The sequence below is a fragment of the Macrotis lagotis genome, chromosome 1, assembly GCF_037893015.1.
Source record: "Macrotis lagotis isolate mMagLag1 chromosome 1, bilby.v1.9.chrom.fasta, whole genome shotgun sequence".
NCBI lineage: Eukaryota > Metazoa > Chordata > Mammalia > Peramelemorphia > Peramelidae > Macrotis > Macrotis lagotis.
In genome coordinates, this window is record NC_133658.1 from 181,108,699 (window position 1) to 181,125,399 (window position 16,701).

Here is a 16,701-nt window from a genome sequence, read left to right on the forward strand (position 1 = left end):
AGTTGCTATATGTCATTAAAAAAAAGCCAACTTCATATTCCCTGGAGGAGGTTTTGCTAGGGAACAGCTTTTACTTTCTCTTTCCATACTTTCACTCCTAGGCAATAGGGGCTAGAAGGGACCTCAGAGATCATCAGGTACAACCCGTTTAGTTTACAGAAAAGACCTAGAGAGGTTGCAGCTTGCTCATGGTTGCACAGGTAACAGACAGAGCCTGCATTTGAATCCAGATCTTCTTACTCCCTTTTGTTTTACCATGATGGGCAGAGGATAAAAAAAAAAGGCAAGGTAAGGATTCTCCTAAGCATCTTTTGATGTAGTATGAGGACCAACAATAAGGAATTAAGGATCATATGCTAGTAAGCTAGATTCCAATATAAATTGCCATTCCAGCTCTCAAAATAGATTTTGACATCATCTTAAAAGGGATAGTCTGGTGGCTAAGGGAGGGCAAATATATTTTGAATTGAAGGTGCTAGAAAACATAAGATATATATTTATATGCACACATATATGCATGTAATCTGTTGTTCTCATAAGAATTTAGCTTCTTCTAAATAACAAAGAAATAAACCCTAAGTGAAATGTTAAATGATCATCTAATATAACTCTTTGATTTTATGGATGAAGAAAATGAAGTCCAGAGCTAGATGTCTCTCATTATCATATCCTGATCTCTGAGAGGGAGCCTGGGTAATTTGACTGGGAAGCCATATCCAATTTGCAACAGGTGGGTAGGATTTCTCTCAAGTCCATATTGTTGGTACAGCATATCATAATGTCCAATCTGAATCACTAATAAACATGAAATATAGAAACAAAATTAGGAGTTCAGAGTCTAGGAAATACTGCGACAAGGGCAATGGAAGGAATATGTTTTTGCTAGGCTGAGAAATATCATAAATAATAATAAAGTCAATTTGGTTTTCGAAAATTCACAGGTATATGAAATCATTAGTCATCATTTTCATCTAAAACCTTTGGGTCTAACCAAACAGGTTCTTCCAGCCTGAGAGTCCCACTATCCTCAAAATATATTATCTGTAATCTTTTCAGATCTACAACTGTAGAATTTCCTCTCCAGTTTGAAGGGGTGCTTTTTCCCTAGGGAATGTTTGAGCTGTCATAGGCTCCTTCTTCCCAAAGGAATATTTGGGCACTACTTTTTTTCCCCCTTTTTGGTCACTGTGTTGCTAAGAATGACAATGGAGAAAGTATTGCCAGGGAAGAATTTTAAAGAGAGTGCAGAAGCCAAGTACTCCCCATCTCCAAGCTCAATCCCCAACCCCCACATCAGCCCTCCCCCTTTTTAACAAACCCTGTTGCACTCCTGCTTCATTAGAGAGAAGGGCATGGTTTCCCACATTGTGACTGGAGGTCATCCTAACATACAAAGGCACCTTCTCCCTCTGACAACAGGAATGGATGGGCTTGGTATTAATCCCCCCAAGTATTAATAGTGGATTTGGAAGAGAGTTCCCATAGTTACTCCCACCAATTACAAGTTGTAAGAAAGAACTAAAAAGTCCTAAACTTCTAAATTATCCTTCTCCCCCATTCCCAGGACCAAGTTTATGCCAGTCTTACTAAGAGTCAGTTTCAGATAAAGATAAAATGTGTTAGCGAGAAGGAAAGCCGGTGAATGAATGTATGTAGGAGCAGAAATTGGACTGGTTTAGAGTAGCCAGTTAGAGAGCGTGGGAGACTGAAAACTCATTTACAAAAGCTCTTCTGCCCTCAAGCAAGTCAAACTCCCTGCTGGGGAGCTGCATTTTTTTCCTCCCTTTTTAGTCCTGTGTGCTTCACTGACCTTTCCCCTGGATAGGTCAGCCCTCTGTTCGCCTAGGGTACACATGGCCTTCTGGGGTTTCAACGCCTCAGAAGCCTGCGGAGATTTTCTTCAGGGCTAATTCCTGAGAGGAAAAACCTGAAGCAAATGTTATGTCAGCTAATAACCTGGCCAATTTTTGAAGACATTTATATGGATTATGCTTAGTAACAAGATAAAATGAAGCCAAATATATATGGGTTTGGTAAGTTTAAGGATTTACAGCCAGTTTAAAAATAAGGGATCAGAATCTCTTCCTAGGTAATTCTTGTGGGAATGTTGAATTCTCCTGGTTTTCCCAAAGAGTCACTTAAGAGGAGAATCCCAGGCCAAAATATTTTAAAAGCATTACTTCCTTTCAGTCTCTTGCCAAAAACTTAGTTTGAAATACACATGTACTCTAAGATATTCTATTAATGATATTAATGATTGTGGATCAAAGGCAAACCACAGAGGGTTATGTAAAATTCCAGATAATTACTTAGGTGGTTTTAAAAAAAATCTTATTCATAAGGGTATCAAGTTCCTCCATGTCAAGGGGTGGGTTCAGTCAAAATTCTTTACCGACAGACCAGATACATGGGGTCTACTTCAGGACACAGGATCTGGTAGCCAGAATTTAGGAGAAAAACGAGGGGAAAAATACTCAACCAATTAAAATGTTATACTAAATGAACCTTTCCTCTTTACCTCCCCCTTCTCTTCAAAAAAGATCATTACACTTCAGGTCATTTAAAAAAAAAAGAGCCTTTGATTTTCAGTTCTTTCTTCTCAAGAACTAGCAGCATGGGCTTGTAATACCTTGTATTTCTTAATTTCATAAATGAAGAATGAGAGAAGAGGAATAATTACCTTGAGCAATGTTTTATGGAATCCAAGGGTGGAGTTTAGAATTATAGACTGCTTGAGATGGAAAATGATAGTAGAGATTGTCTTGTCCATTACTAACATTTTACAATTGAAGAAACTGAGGCCCAGAGAAAGGTGAATTTATTTGCCCAAGGTAACTTCACTTGTTAGTAGCATAGTAGAAGCTAAAATACAATTCTCTTGATTCCCAACAGTATTCTTTCATAAAATCTTTTAATAGATTTCCCAGTCCACACAGTTTTAACTAGTATTTCTCAATTTCTAAAGCAGGTGATTTCTGAGAGAACCCTCATACAAAACAAGAAAATATGAAGCATATTTTAAAAATAGCATGACTCCTCTAAATAAATGGGCAGTAAAAAATGGAGGGATGATTTCCCTCACATTTCACTATTATATGGTACAGTAGAAAAAGGGTTGAATCTGGAGTCAGTGGTCTTAGGTTCAAATAAATTCCTATTCTGCTACTTACTACCTGTGTGACCTTGAGCACACTTTTGGGTTTCAGGTTTCTCATCTCTAATCTGAAGATGGGAACAAATTAGATCAGAAGTTCTTAATCCTTTTGTGTGTCAAGGACCCTTAGGGAAAGTCTGGTGACAAACTATAGACCTCTTCTCAGAATGTTTTTAAGTGAATAAAATGATATAGAATTATACAAGCAATCAATTATACTGAAATAGTCACATATTTATTATTATGTTATATAATATTAACATATTATCATATTATATAATTATAAGTTAATGGATCAAAAATTCTTGTATATGCTACCTAAATCTATGATATCACATTCTTGGAAGACTTAAGAGGAAACGTATTTACAAATGCTAGATTTTTGTTAATAGGGAAAGAAGCAATGTGAAGTAAGATTAAGAAGTAGCTTAAGGCTTTGATGATGGAAGGTTAAGTGTGGTTCAGGTGGGATATGCTGATTCTCTAGAATAGGATACTTTAGACAAGACCACAAAAACATAGACAGACATTGGCTTTACTGGATTATAACAAGTATTCAAACAATCCCTGGGATGCTTTAGTCAATGGATCAGAATTACAAGAACTGATGCTCTCTAAGAGCTGATTTTTTTTTCTAAAACACATCAACTATGGTTTAAATCTAAGAATCTTGCAATGCATTTTGGTCAAGGAAATACTTAAAATTTCCATCACTGCATAAAGAAAAAAAAAAGATGAAGAACTGGCAAATAAAAATGTAAAATTTTGTTTGCAAATAGTATATTCAGAAAAAATATTTTCCCTCTACAGTCTATCTTAATTAATTTTATTTTTTGAACATTCTTTGAGCAGGCCAATTCTCTGTTTTAATTTTAAACCAATTTAAGTTTTTATTTCTAAAGCAAGATCATTTTCTTCTACATGATAGTTCCACCTTCTAAGCAGGCACAGACTCTTTTTGTTTTGATACTGGTATTTTTCTTTCTTTCTTTTAAAAAAAAGAGCTTTTAAAAACTCTAAACTTTTCAGTTTAAAAAATCCACTCCAGATAATAAGGTCAATCTGAAGCAGGAATTCTGGCAATCACAATTGCACTGTTTGACTTTATAATTTGATTGAAGAGAAGTTAAAATAAGACACTGGGGATATGTTACAGACATAACAGTATCACCTTTAGACCTCTTGCCATCTGCTTTCAAGTCAGTAATTATTTTACTTCTTACTGCTTAAGTAAAAGTTAAAATATTATAAAAAAGGAAATTCATTTGTAGATGTAAGGTGGTATATGACAATATTATATAAATTAAGACTATAGATCTGAATGTGGATGAGTTCAGTACTCATGGATTCTATTAGGTAATTTATTTTGTTTCCCTCTCAAACCTCACTACCTAAAACTATGGATTGATATTTATTTGCAAATGCTTCCTTTCTCATTAAATTAAGATACAGAATAAATTAGTGGGGATGGATAGCAGTTATTTCAAGAATTTACACCTATTCCTGAATTGTAATATTCAATGACACATGTACAAATTGTGCTGAATAATTGGTAGAATTCTGTTCTTGAACTTTTAAACAATTTGTATGAAGAACTTAAAATCTTTACGGAAATGAAATAGCTTAAATTTGGTTCTCCACTTACTCAAATGTGCTGAGTTTTGGTAACAAAAGGAATATATTACCTTGATAAATCAGACATATCACAAAAAAGTGGAAAAAAGAAATTAAAATGGTCATCCAATCAAGTCAATGCACGCTAAATAAAAAATATACCAGCCTGGAAAAGCTTATCAAATACTTGGAAATAAGTGCTCCATGTATAGGGATACTTCAGTGGAACTTGCTGAAAAAAAAATTAAGTATCCCAGAATAAACAGAGAAGTCAAAATCAGAGGGCAGGCTCAGAACACTCTTACCCTCTTCCAGGTCCTCTTGGAAGTGAATGTTTCCTTTATCCTTTGCCCTCTTAAAGTAAATCATAGGAATATATGCATATATAATATATGTATACATATATAGGCATACATCTATACACATGAGCACATATAAACATATATACATGTATATGTATATATACATACATATAGATATATATCATCTGTAATGATCAAATAAAATTTTTCTAAAAATACTTTAGGTTTGGGGGTTTACTCTTGGTCTATCTACATAACTTCTGAAGATACTAAAAATGAGCAAATTTTTTTATGTGCTAAGGGATAAGCAGTACCAAACTAGGAAATGTGTAATAATTTTGAGTCATCTTGTATTTTTGAGGGGACAGGAGGAAATCATAAATAAATTTCCCAAATTTATAAATTTTAATTAAAAATATAATTTTTAATAATTAGCACTTAAGGGAACATCAAATCTTCTAAAATTTACAATGTATACATGTATTTGGATGATATTTAGCATCATAGAAATATTTGGGAAATACTATAAATACCATTTAGACATTTGTAATTTATGCATAAAAACCAAATTGGTTTTTAAAATCACCATGTAAAGAAATAGCATGATTGTTGGGTGAAGTTGTCCTCAACCCCTCTTAATTTTAGGACCTTCCTTCTCTTCTATTGATTATTTCCTATCTATCCTGCATATACCTTGCTTTATTTAAATATGTTTGTATTTTGTCTCCCCATTAGACTTTATGCTCCTAGAGGACAATGAAATGGGTTCTTAAAGTTTATTGATTGACTGTTACCTTCCTATCATCAATGACATTAAACAAAATCCAGGTATTTTAGAGCTTAAAATATTAACAATTTTTTAAGAGTTCTTTTCTTATTGATGGAACATAAGGCAATTACTTTCATTAGATTCTGAGATGTTAAAATATTAATATCTTGCATCAATTCTTCAGTTTTAATTTGAAGCTGAAACAGAACCCACCCACACATACAAAACACCTTCATCTATTTTTTTTTGCCTTTTGTATTACATGAAAGATCACATAACCACTAGTTTTAAAATAAGGAAAGATCCATATGTATTTCAGACATCTGGAGAGAAAATGCTTAAAGGCAAAAATTCCTTAAACAAATGTGATAGTACAATAATAAAAAACAATTACCTATATTTGCTTCATGTTTTAATTCATGATATATAAGTGGTGAGAAAGCATATTTATTATCTAAGATGCAGTGTAAATAATACAATTATGTTTTTCACAATAAGTAACTATGCAATTTTAAAAATCATACCAAAAAATTAAGAGATTACAAAGCTTAAAAAAAGCTATCATAGAAAATATAAATTTTTTTTAAACTTCCAAACCTAGGTTTTTGATGATTGATTTTTTTTGACATTTACTCTTTTCTTTTTCCCTTTTTGGAAATAAAAAAAGGTTTCTTTTGGTTCTTGATCAAGAATTTTCTTATGTTGAAGATAAATTAGCATCCATGGCATAGCCTTTTCACTTTAAAATAACTTATTTTCTGGGATCAAGTTTTCATGATCAAGGTTAAACAGGTTTTGGAATGTCTTGATTTGGTGAAGTCTCCTTCATGGTTGAGATAACAATAAATCTCAAAAGGTGAGCAAAATATGTCTCGGCTATGATTTATACCCTTACATTTCAGATTACCCCAAGGACCTTACCATTATCAGTTCATGATTGGTGACATTGCTTTATTTTGTCTGAATGTATATGTATTTGATTTACACCATACCCAAATCAGAGGGTACTTGGATTTTTATTCCTCTCTGTTTGAGGTGACAGAGGACAATAAAAAAGTATCCTATTTTCAAAATGGTTACTTTAGTTTGCCTCCACCCTCTACTTGGTTCTACAATGACCTTCTCTTCCACTCTTCTTCCACACTAATGGAAGTTGATCTTATGGCTGTCAACATGGTATTTCTAATGCATGGGTCTAACCCATGTTTAGTACTTAAGACAATGTACAATGTGGCTCCCGCCTACCCTTTCAAACTTATTCCCTCCACCTACTCTACACTTTAGCCAAACCGGGATCCTTGTTATATCTCACAGGTAACACTAGTACTATCTGTCTAGTATACCCGGAATGTATTCTTACACCAGCAGGCAACTGGGTGGCAGGGTGGATGGAGTGCTGAACCTGGAGTCTGGAAGATCCCAGTTCAAATTCATCTCATACATTTACTAGCTGTGTAACTCTGGGTGGGTCATTTGATTTCTTTTTGCCTCAGCTTCCTTAACTGTAAAACAGAGATCATAATAGGACTTATCTCTGAAGGTTGTTATAAGGAAAAATAAAGCATCTGATAAAGATTTAGTAGAGTACCTAGAATACTAGATACTTACTGCTTAATACATGATTTTCTTCCTTCTTTATCATCACACTTTAGAATCTTTAGCCTCTTTCAAAGTTCAACTTTGAAAGTCTCTTTTTTTCCCAATTACATGTTATGACATTTTTCAACATTTGTCTATTTGCATATTTATAATTTACATATTTTTCTACTCCCTTCCCTTCTCACCTTCCCTCTCCTCAGTGGTGAACAATCTAGTAAAAGTTGTACATATAAATTTGTATTTAATATGTTTACATATTAGTCGTACTGTGTATGAGGAATTAGCTCTAAGGGAAAAGAAAAGAAAAACCATAGAATAGGTTGCAAAAATAGGTGAAGTTCTTTTTCAAAAAGTGAACACTGTATACATTCAGATTCTGTCTTTTTTTATTTTATTTTGCTTTGTTTTCCTCTAGATGAAGATAGTATTGTCCATAACAGGTCTCCCAGGTTGTCCTAGATCTCTGACCTATTGAGAGGAGCTGAATCCATCATAGATGTTGTTGTTAATATTCTCTTGGTTGCGCTCCTTAAAGAGGTCTTTCCTGGTTCCTTCAGCTGCTAGTGTCTTCCTCCTCTCCATTACCTTCTAATTTATTTTTTATCTTCTAATACACATACAGATTGTTTTCCCTGAAAGCATTTGCTCCTTGAAGACAAGGTTTATTTGTGGCCTCATCACTCAGTACAGGCCTAGCCTAGAGGAGGAATTTACTGTACAGCTTGTTATTGAGGCTGCCATGTAACAGAGACAAGACAAAGTAGAAAAGGTAGAAGAAGATGGGAGCTAGGCTAGGGAAAAGATCTCCAGCCAGCCCATTCCTGCCCATGTCCATTCAGGCATTAACCTCAGAGTTAAGCAGATTTTGAACCCAGGTCACAGAGTTAATGCTTTTTTGTTTATCTCACGCTGCCTCCCTTAGGTTGAGATTGTGTGTGCAACCAGGTAGAGGTATGTTTAAGCATTGGTAGTAGTAGCACCGATATCTAGGACTGGGACAGAAAATAGAGGCATCTTTAGACCTGGTATCTCACCTCTTCTATTGGAGGGAAAAATCATTCTGGTATCTGCTAGACAGAACCTACTAGAGAAGCTTGTTATGGTTATCAATTCTCCCTTTTCCCAACCTACTATAAATTCTCTATTTCTAAGCCCTAATAATAAAAATCTAGAAGGTTTTTTTTGGGGGGGGGTTGGGATGTGCAGTGGGGCTAAGGGGAGGTTAAGAGTTTGCTTTGGAATTTTCAGTAACTATTTCATACTAGCCAGACAAGATCATGGAGGTTTCAGCCCAGGTTCATTTTGTTTGTTTCTTCCAGATTTCAGTGTAGCAGGGAAACACTATGGTCTGAGACTGGCAATTGTTCTGCATACTAATTTCCTAACAACTTGTGTGGGACACTGAGAGACTAAGAGACAAGTTCAAGATCATGTGGTCAGTATGTGTTCAATAGGGATCCTAAGGCCAAGACATTGTCTCTTATGTCATAAAGCATATAATATAATTCTACTTATTACCTATGATTTGTATATGTCCAAGGTCCTAATCTGTTATTAAATACACTTGACTTTCCTTTGGTTTAGTCAGTTAATCAACAAGCAATTAAGACTTACTGTGAGCTTGGAACCATGCCAAATAAACACTGGAGGGAGGGGAAGTAAATATGTATCCCCCTTCCTTCAAAGAGCTCACATTTGACTGGAAGAGATTGTTTTTTGCCTCTATTTGCATCCCTGCTGCTCAGCACAATGCCTGGTAGGTACTTAATAAATGCTTATTTTATTGAATTCTTTATTGAACATAAGATACACATAGGTCCAGGGTTAAAAAAAGGTGGAAGTGAGGGGGCTGGATTGTTTTTGGGAAATTACACAGCTCTTTATTGAACTTCTACCTTTCCCTGAAAGTAGCTGTCTATCATTCCATTAACACTCACTGGTGTTGCTATTGGTACCTGTCTTTCAGGGTTCTATCCTGGGTCTTCCCTTCTCTCTCTTTACTATTTCATATGGTGATCTCTTCAGCTCCCAGGGATTTAATGGCCATCTCTAAAATTGTATTTCCAACTGTCTTTAGGACACCTCAAACTGGATATCCAAATCAGAGTGCATTATCTTGACCTATAAACTCCCACTCCTCCCTATTGCTGTAGAAGGCAATACCATCCTTCTATTCCTTAGCCTTGCAATCTAGAAATCATCCTGGATTCTCTACTATCTCTTACCCCACCATGTCCAAGCTGTTGTCAAGACATGAATTTGCCTCCCTTCTTGTGCTGGTCCCTAGTCACATCACGTGTGCTGTGATTATTGCAGGAGCCTACTGATGTGTCTGTTTGCTGCAAGTCTCTCCCTACTCCAATCCATCCTCTTATTCAGCTTCTAAAGAGATTTTCCTCAAATATGGATCTAATTATGTCAATTCCCCTTCCCCCTCTGTTAATTATTTTTTATTTATTCTGTATGTAGTTTGTACATATTTGATTGTTGTTTTCATCATTAGATTGTGAGCCTCTTGAGGGCAGATCTGTCTTCTGCCTCTTTTTATATCCCCAGTGTTTAGTTCATTAGCCAGCTCACAAGAGACAACTAATGTTGTTTGTTTTGCAAGGCAATGGGGTTAAGTGACTTGCCCAAGGTCATACAGCTAAGTAATTATTGTCTGAGTCAGGATTTGAACTCAGGTCTGCCTGACTCCAGGGCTGGTGCTCTTTCCACTATATCATCTAGCTACTCCTACAATTAATGTTTTTGACTAACTGGTCCTGGAAAAATCATTTAACTTATGTCTGCCTCAGTTTCATCAATTGTAAGATGAAGGTAATAAAAGCATCTTCTTCCTGGGTTGTTAGGATCAAATGAGATATTTATAAAACATATACCATGTGGTTAGTATTTAATAGAGGCTTGTTTCCTTGGTTCCTTAGAAAGAAGAAAAAGTTAATTCAGTGAATCTAACCTATGTGTCAATTGACTCTGAGAGTGTATTTACTGTTCTATACCCACAGCCCCCTACTTCTGCAGAATAGAGAAGGGACATACTTCAGTCACCTACATTGTTCCAGATTTGGCACTGTGTTCAGTTCTGGGATACAAAGGAAGGCAAAAGGCAAGTCTCAACTCCCAGGGAGCTCAATGTCTAATGAGGGAGAGAACAGGTAAACAACTATGTATTTATACAGGATTTATACAGGATAAATTGGAGATAAAATGCCCATAGCTCCTGATTCAGAGATGTCCTGGTTAAGCTTATACCTAGGGAGGTCAAAGGTATAAAGAAAAATCCGTCATGTGCCAAACTATACAGCTTTTTTAAGAACTGAAAACAAAATAGTTATGCATCTCAAAGGGTGGCACAGGCTTGTAATGGTCTCTTACTCCTCAATAAGAAATGTTAAAGATGAAAGATGTAAGAAAGACATTAGCAGTAAGGGGTGTGTAGGATGTTCAGGGAGGACTGATACCTCTTTTCTGAGGGCTGCTGAGCCCTTTTTAAGGGCAGATCATCCTGTGCCTTCAAGAAGCTTTGGCATGCACAGTGGTTACACTGCAATAAAACCATCTTGGTAGATAGGCTAAACCAGATTGGGGGGGGCAGAACTGATAGGCTTCAAGTGAGTTAGAGGGATGGCTATCCCAATTATGGGGGATGGCTCTTTCCTGTGAAATGGTTAGATAAGAACAATTAGTTCCAACTGCCATGAAGGTGACAAAGCAAGCATTGTGGAATATTCAGGGATTTTTTTAATCTTTTCCCAATTATAGGTAAAAATAATTTTCAATATTCATTTTTGGAGTAAGATTTTGAGCTCAAAATTTTTCTTCCTCTATTTCTTTTCCCCCCTCTCCCCCAAAAATATGACATAGGTTATATATGTACAATCATGTCAAACATATCTCCATATTAGTCGTGTTGTGAACGAAGAATCAGAACAAAAGGGAAAACTATAAGAAAGAAAAAAGAAATTTATAAAGTGAAAATAGTGTACTTCAATTTGTATTCAAATTCTTCAGTTCTTTCTCTGGCTGTGTCATTTTCAGGGCTTTGATAGACATGGAAGATGCCAAGGTCATTCACAGCATCCCAGTCATCTTTCTTTTTTAAAATTGATATTTCATTTTTATTTTTCCAATTACATGTAGTGTTACAACATTCTTTCATTTGAAAATTTATAAGTGACACATTTTTCTATCACCTTCCCTTCCTTCCCTCCTTCCTTTGACAGCAGTCCGATAAAAGTTGTACATATACATTTTCATCACTAGTGATCTTGATATTTATCTTGTCACTGGGCTTCGGTGACTCTGGGAGAGAGTGAGACTGATGACTTTGTGTAAAATATCATCCTATAATGTCACTGGTTCTCTTTGAAGGAAGAAGGACAACAGGGGAATCAGAAAGCTTCTCAAAGGGATTTTAGTTGAGACTTGAAGGAAACCAAGAGGCAGAGATGAGGAGGGAGAGTATTCTTGACCTATATGACAAGTAGTCAAAGCACTTGGGGTCAGGAATACCAGCAAGGAGGCTAGTATCACTATATAGAAGAGAACAAGATGGGAAGAAATGTGTAGAAGACTGGAAAGGTAAGGGACCAAGGTTGGTGGAGGGGAGATTATAATGTCAAATGAAGGATTTTATATTTGATCTTAGAGATGATAGGAAGCCACTGGAATTTATGATCAACTTGATTATTATAATCACAAAGGAGTCAGATTTTTGTTGCTGTTGTTCTTTCCATTTCTACTAATGTTGTCACACTATATATTTCATTACTGACTGAGTAGTTCATTAGGTAGTTGATGACTGAAAGATTTAAACATTTTCAATTTAGTTGATATGTCTCCTGATTTTCTTTCTCATCTTAAAAATTATTTTGTGAGCAATAAGAGAGTGTTGCAAGCATGTGTCACTCTTTGTTTAATATTTCCTAAGAGATGGATAGCTACTTTATTTTCAGTCCCTGGATGTTATCAAAAGTACTGTGGTTGTTTGGCATAGGTGGGACTTCCTTTATACTTTTGACCTCCTTACAGTATAGGCTTAGCAGTGAGATCTTTGAATCAAGAGATATGGACATTTTATTCACTGAACATTCAGGAGACATCTTAAACTCAGTATGTCCAAAATGGAATTCATATTTTCTCCTAAACTTTCTTCCCCTGCTACCTTCCATAGTTATTTTAGTAAGGGGCTATACCATTCTTGTAGTCCCTTAGACTCTCAACCTAGGAGTCATTCTAGATTCTTCACTATTTCTCACCCTATATCCAAGCCAAGACCTGTTGAATTTACCTTTGCCATATCTTTTGAATATGCCCCCTTCTCTTCTCTGACACTGTCCTCTCTAGTGCATTCCTCCATTAACTCACACCTAAATTACTATAATAGGAATTGGTAGGTCTGCCTGCCTCAAATCACTCTCTATTCTAACCCATCTTCCATTCAACAACTAAAGGGATTTTACTAAAGTGTAGGTCTAACCATGTCACACAACTCCCCCCATAAACTCCAGCTCCTTATTGTCTCCAGGATCAAATACAAAATCTTCTGTTTCACATTCAGAACCTTCATAACTTTACCTTTCCAGTCTTCTTATATCCTATCACTTAACCCTCTTCAATCTAGTGATACTGAGCACCTGACTGTTCCACCAACATGATATTCCATCTCTCAGCTCCAGTTATTTTCTCTAGCTGTCTTTTATGTTTGTCCTAAGTACCTGGAGCCTCAGTACCTTGGAATATCCATTTCTCCCCTAGTTTTCTAAACCCTGGAACATCCCTCTGCCATGTAGATACTTCTCACCCACTGTGGACCAATCTTCTTTCCTTCTGAGATGTCCAGATTGCTCTTTGGACTTCTATACCATGCCCCAACTCAAATACTTTTATTCCTCCAAACCCAGCTTTGCAGCTGCCTTTTGTGTGTTGTTTTTCTCCATTAGCATGTACATTCCTTGAAGGAAAGGATTATCTTTCTTTTTGCTTATATTTGTCTTCACAGTGCTTAGCAGAATTCCAGAATATAGTAAGTGTTTAATAAATATGTTATCTTGCCTTGTTCACTAGTCTGCAATGAACTTGTCTTTGAAAGTTATTATAGTTTTAACTCAAAGCAGTTATTTACAAAGATGACATAATAAGAACAATAGCTACAAAAAATATCCCTATCCCCACCCTGGATCCATTAAACTGGGGCACATTCTCTCACAAATACATACAATTTCCATGGGAAGAATAAGCAAAGACTCGACTACATTAGTAGTTGGGAACCCAGGTGACTAAAGGACCTCATACCTCCTCTACTACAAAGTTCAGAGGTCCTTTCTCTTCTCAAGACATCCTCATATGCTCTATTCTGGGTGTTCTGACTCTGCTGGGCAAGGTCTATTCTTCATCTCAGCTTGACTTCAGCTAATTCTCCCTTGAATTAATATTGGTTCCCCTTCCTGTTGCCAGAGTCATGCTCATGGAAGTTTCTTCTGGCCCCGACTCTTCTTTGCTCCCTCTTGGAAGCAGCTGCTTCCACTGGGTTGGGAGCTCCAGTGTAAAATGCCATAGCTAATGGGGGGAGGAGAGGAGAAGAGGTATCACCTCCTTCTTTCTGTATTCTGGCAAAAGTCCAGGGATTATACTCCACAAAGCTCCTCCCTACCTCAAATATCTCTAGCATTAGCAAACTTGGCTTTTCAAAGGGTCTTGGCTGGTCTTCCCTTGGCCAATGCCAAATTCTCTTTCCAACTCAATCAGGAAAACTTTTTTTTTTCACATTTCCTAAATAGATATCAGAACTTAGACACTTTAGGCATATTAATAGCTTATTACTTTTGTTATCTGTCTTTTACTTTATGTGATTACATCAACTGGGGGACCAATACCCAACATTACAATTGAAATATAAGCTCTTTGAGGACATGGACTGTTTACATTTTCTATCTTAATATTTTTAGAGCTGGACACATAATGAATACTTCTTAGATTAGAACTGGAATAAGTACTTGTTCTAAACACAACTAATTTGAAGGATAATACTCATTTGGACACAAATCAGGTACTGAATTTCTTTTAAAACAACACAAAAACATCTTCATTTTCATTTTACTTATATTTCTATCAAACATACTATTGGTTTTATTAGTAATGATGCCACTTTAGGTCTGATTAACCCTATTTAATAAATTAAGATTTTTTTTAACCCTTTTTCCCTTTCTAGGTCTACGTTTATCCTCCCCTCCTTTTATGATGGACTTTTTTGGATTTCTGTAGTATATTTCTCTATATATGGATACAAATATTATAAATAACATTTCACTGCTTTTGCTTGGGCTGACTTGATTCACCTGTCTTAAATAATTTTTCTTAAGAGGAGTTCCTTAGAAGACTCTCCCCAAAACATTCAAGTTTTCATCTCATGCTGCTTTTGTAAAATCCTGTTTCAAAACAACCTAGCAGGGGCCATTCTAAATTGGCATAAAATCTGCAGCACTGCCCTGTTGAGTTATTTCTTTGAGGGTTAATTGGTTATTTCCAAAAGATATTTTCTTCTAGAACATTAGTGTTTCCTCAGAGCTGTGGTTATTTGATGGCATTTAATCCTTTAAATATACATATAATATATATGTATGAACACACAATATACATACGTTTTTACTTTATATTTTGTTTTGGACCTGGCTAAGCTGACTCACTGCAACATAAGGGCTTCCCATTTAGAAAACTTGTCTTTAACTGCACCACAATATGTGTTTTTGTTTTTTTTTTGCTGGCTGCTAGTATCTTGGGGCTGTTTCAACAATATTTTCCAGTTCTCTAACAGGAAGTTCCAAATTTTTCTCAGTTGTATTTAGGCAATCTTTTAGTTGTTTTTAAACATCAACATTCTGCTTCAGACTGAGAAATGGATAAAGCTTGATATTTATTCTTCTTGTCCTCTGTGTCTGAAGTGAATGAGTCAATAAAAATTTCCATGTTGTTCTTACTATCTGTAATTTGCTTGTATTATTTATTCTTATTTCTATCTTTTCATCCTATAACAAAAAAAATTTATAATTAGAATATTTCTATATGTATAATGATAAGATTTTTCTTTCTAAGATTCTGCTTTACTGTTCACAACTATTTCCAGGAACATGCTAAACTCTTCAAATCTAGAAATGAAATCAATTTCTTTCCTAAAGCTGGAAGCAAGTCTTTTTTCCCCATATATCATGAATGAAGATTTAAAGAGTCAAGTAGATTCCAAACCATCAGATAATCTGCTGCACTAAGAATTAATACTATTTATTGATCACTGAGCTATGAAGGAACTCAAAATATACTTCAAGAGGTAAAATTATGTTAATTTTAGGTTTTAAGGATGAATGCTAGTTATGTATGATGAATTGTACAATTATGTACAATGAATTTGTTATAGCAAGCATATAATATATATGTATCCATATATTTATATATATTTTAAAATATTTGATAGACTTATACACATATTCATAAATTTCATTTTCTGGAATTTCTCCCAGGATATTTCAAGGTATAACTCAAGTTTAATCACTGCTCTACTATTATTAAGCCTGTTCATCCACAATCTGGGGAATGGACTAGGTTAATGTAATTAGAAATGTCCTGAAAGGAATTGCAGAAAGTATTAAAAGAGAACTAAATCATGTAAGACATCACAGAGTATCAATATATAAACACCTTTTCAATTGTACACATGTACAATGTAAACTTCACAACAACCATAAAATTAAGAGGTAGAACAGAAGCTACACATGTAGAATTTAAGACTAAACATAATGACTTTAACACCTTATTCTGCAGGCTTGTGGATAGTAAGAAACTTTCTATTGGACCAAATCTGGAACACTGTAATTTAGCTTAAATTTAGACTAGGAAAAAAAAGTTCTTGTTTTAGCCATTAGAAACATAATTATTCACTTAAAAAACAATCTTCTGAAAGAAGGTATTTTCAAATATGTCTGCAGTAATCTTTAGTACAGTACAAAGAAAAACAAATACCATCACCACCACCAACTGGTACTTTTCATCTTCAAAGAACTTGACAAACAATAATTATTATGCCTTGCAACACATTTATATAGTAAATACAATTCTCATTTTTCAGAAAGTAAGACAGATGGAAGAAGATAAAGAAAGCAAGGTAGGTGACTTAGACAAGGTGAAAGAGAAAGTTGGTAAGAGATAGAATCCCTTCTCAGTGTTCAGACTATAGAACACTTTCTATTCAAATTTATTTATTTATTTAC

The 16,701-nt window shown here is 35.2% G+C and overlaps 1 protein-coding gene across 11 annotated transcripts in view; it reads right to left on the reverse strand.

Annotated features, from left to right (window-relative positions):
* SLX4IP (SLX4 interacting protein) overlaps nt 1-16,701 on the reverse strand; it is a 324,925-nt gene that overhangs the window by 22,246 nt on the left and 285,978 nt on the right. Inside the window, exon 7 of one of the 11 annotated variants that reach the window (XM_074209446.1) lies at nt 6,512-15,465. The exons of the other annotated variants lie outside the window; for them this stretch is intronic. The gene's annotated coding sequence lies outside the window, so the exon portion shown is untranslated. Of the gene's footprint in view, nt 1-6,511; nt 15,466-16,701 lie in introns of those variants that run through there. 11 annotated transcript variants of the gene reach the window in all.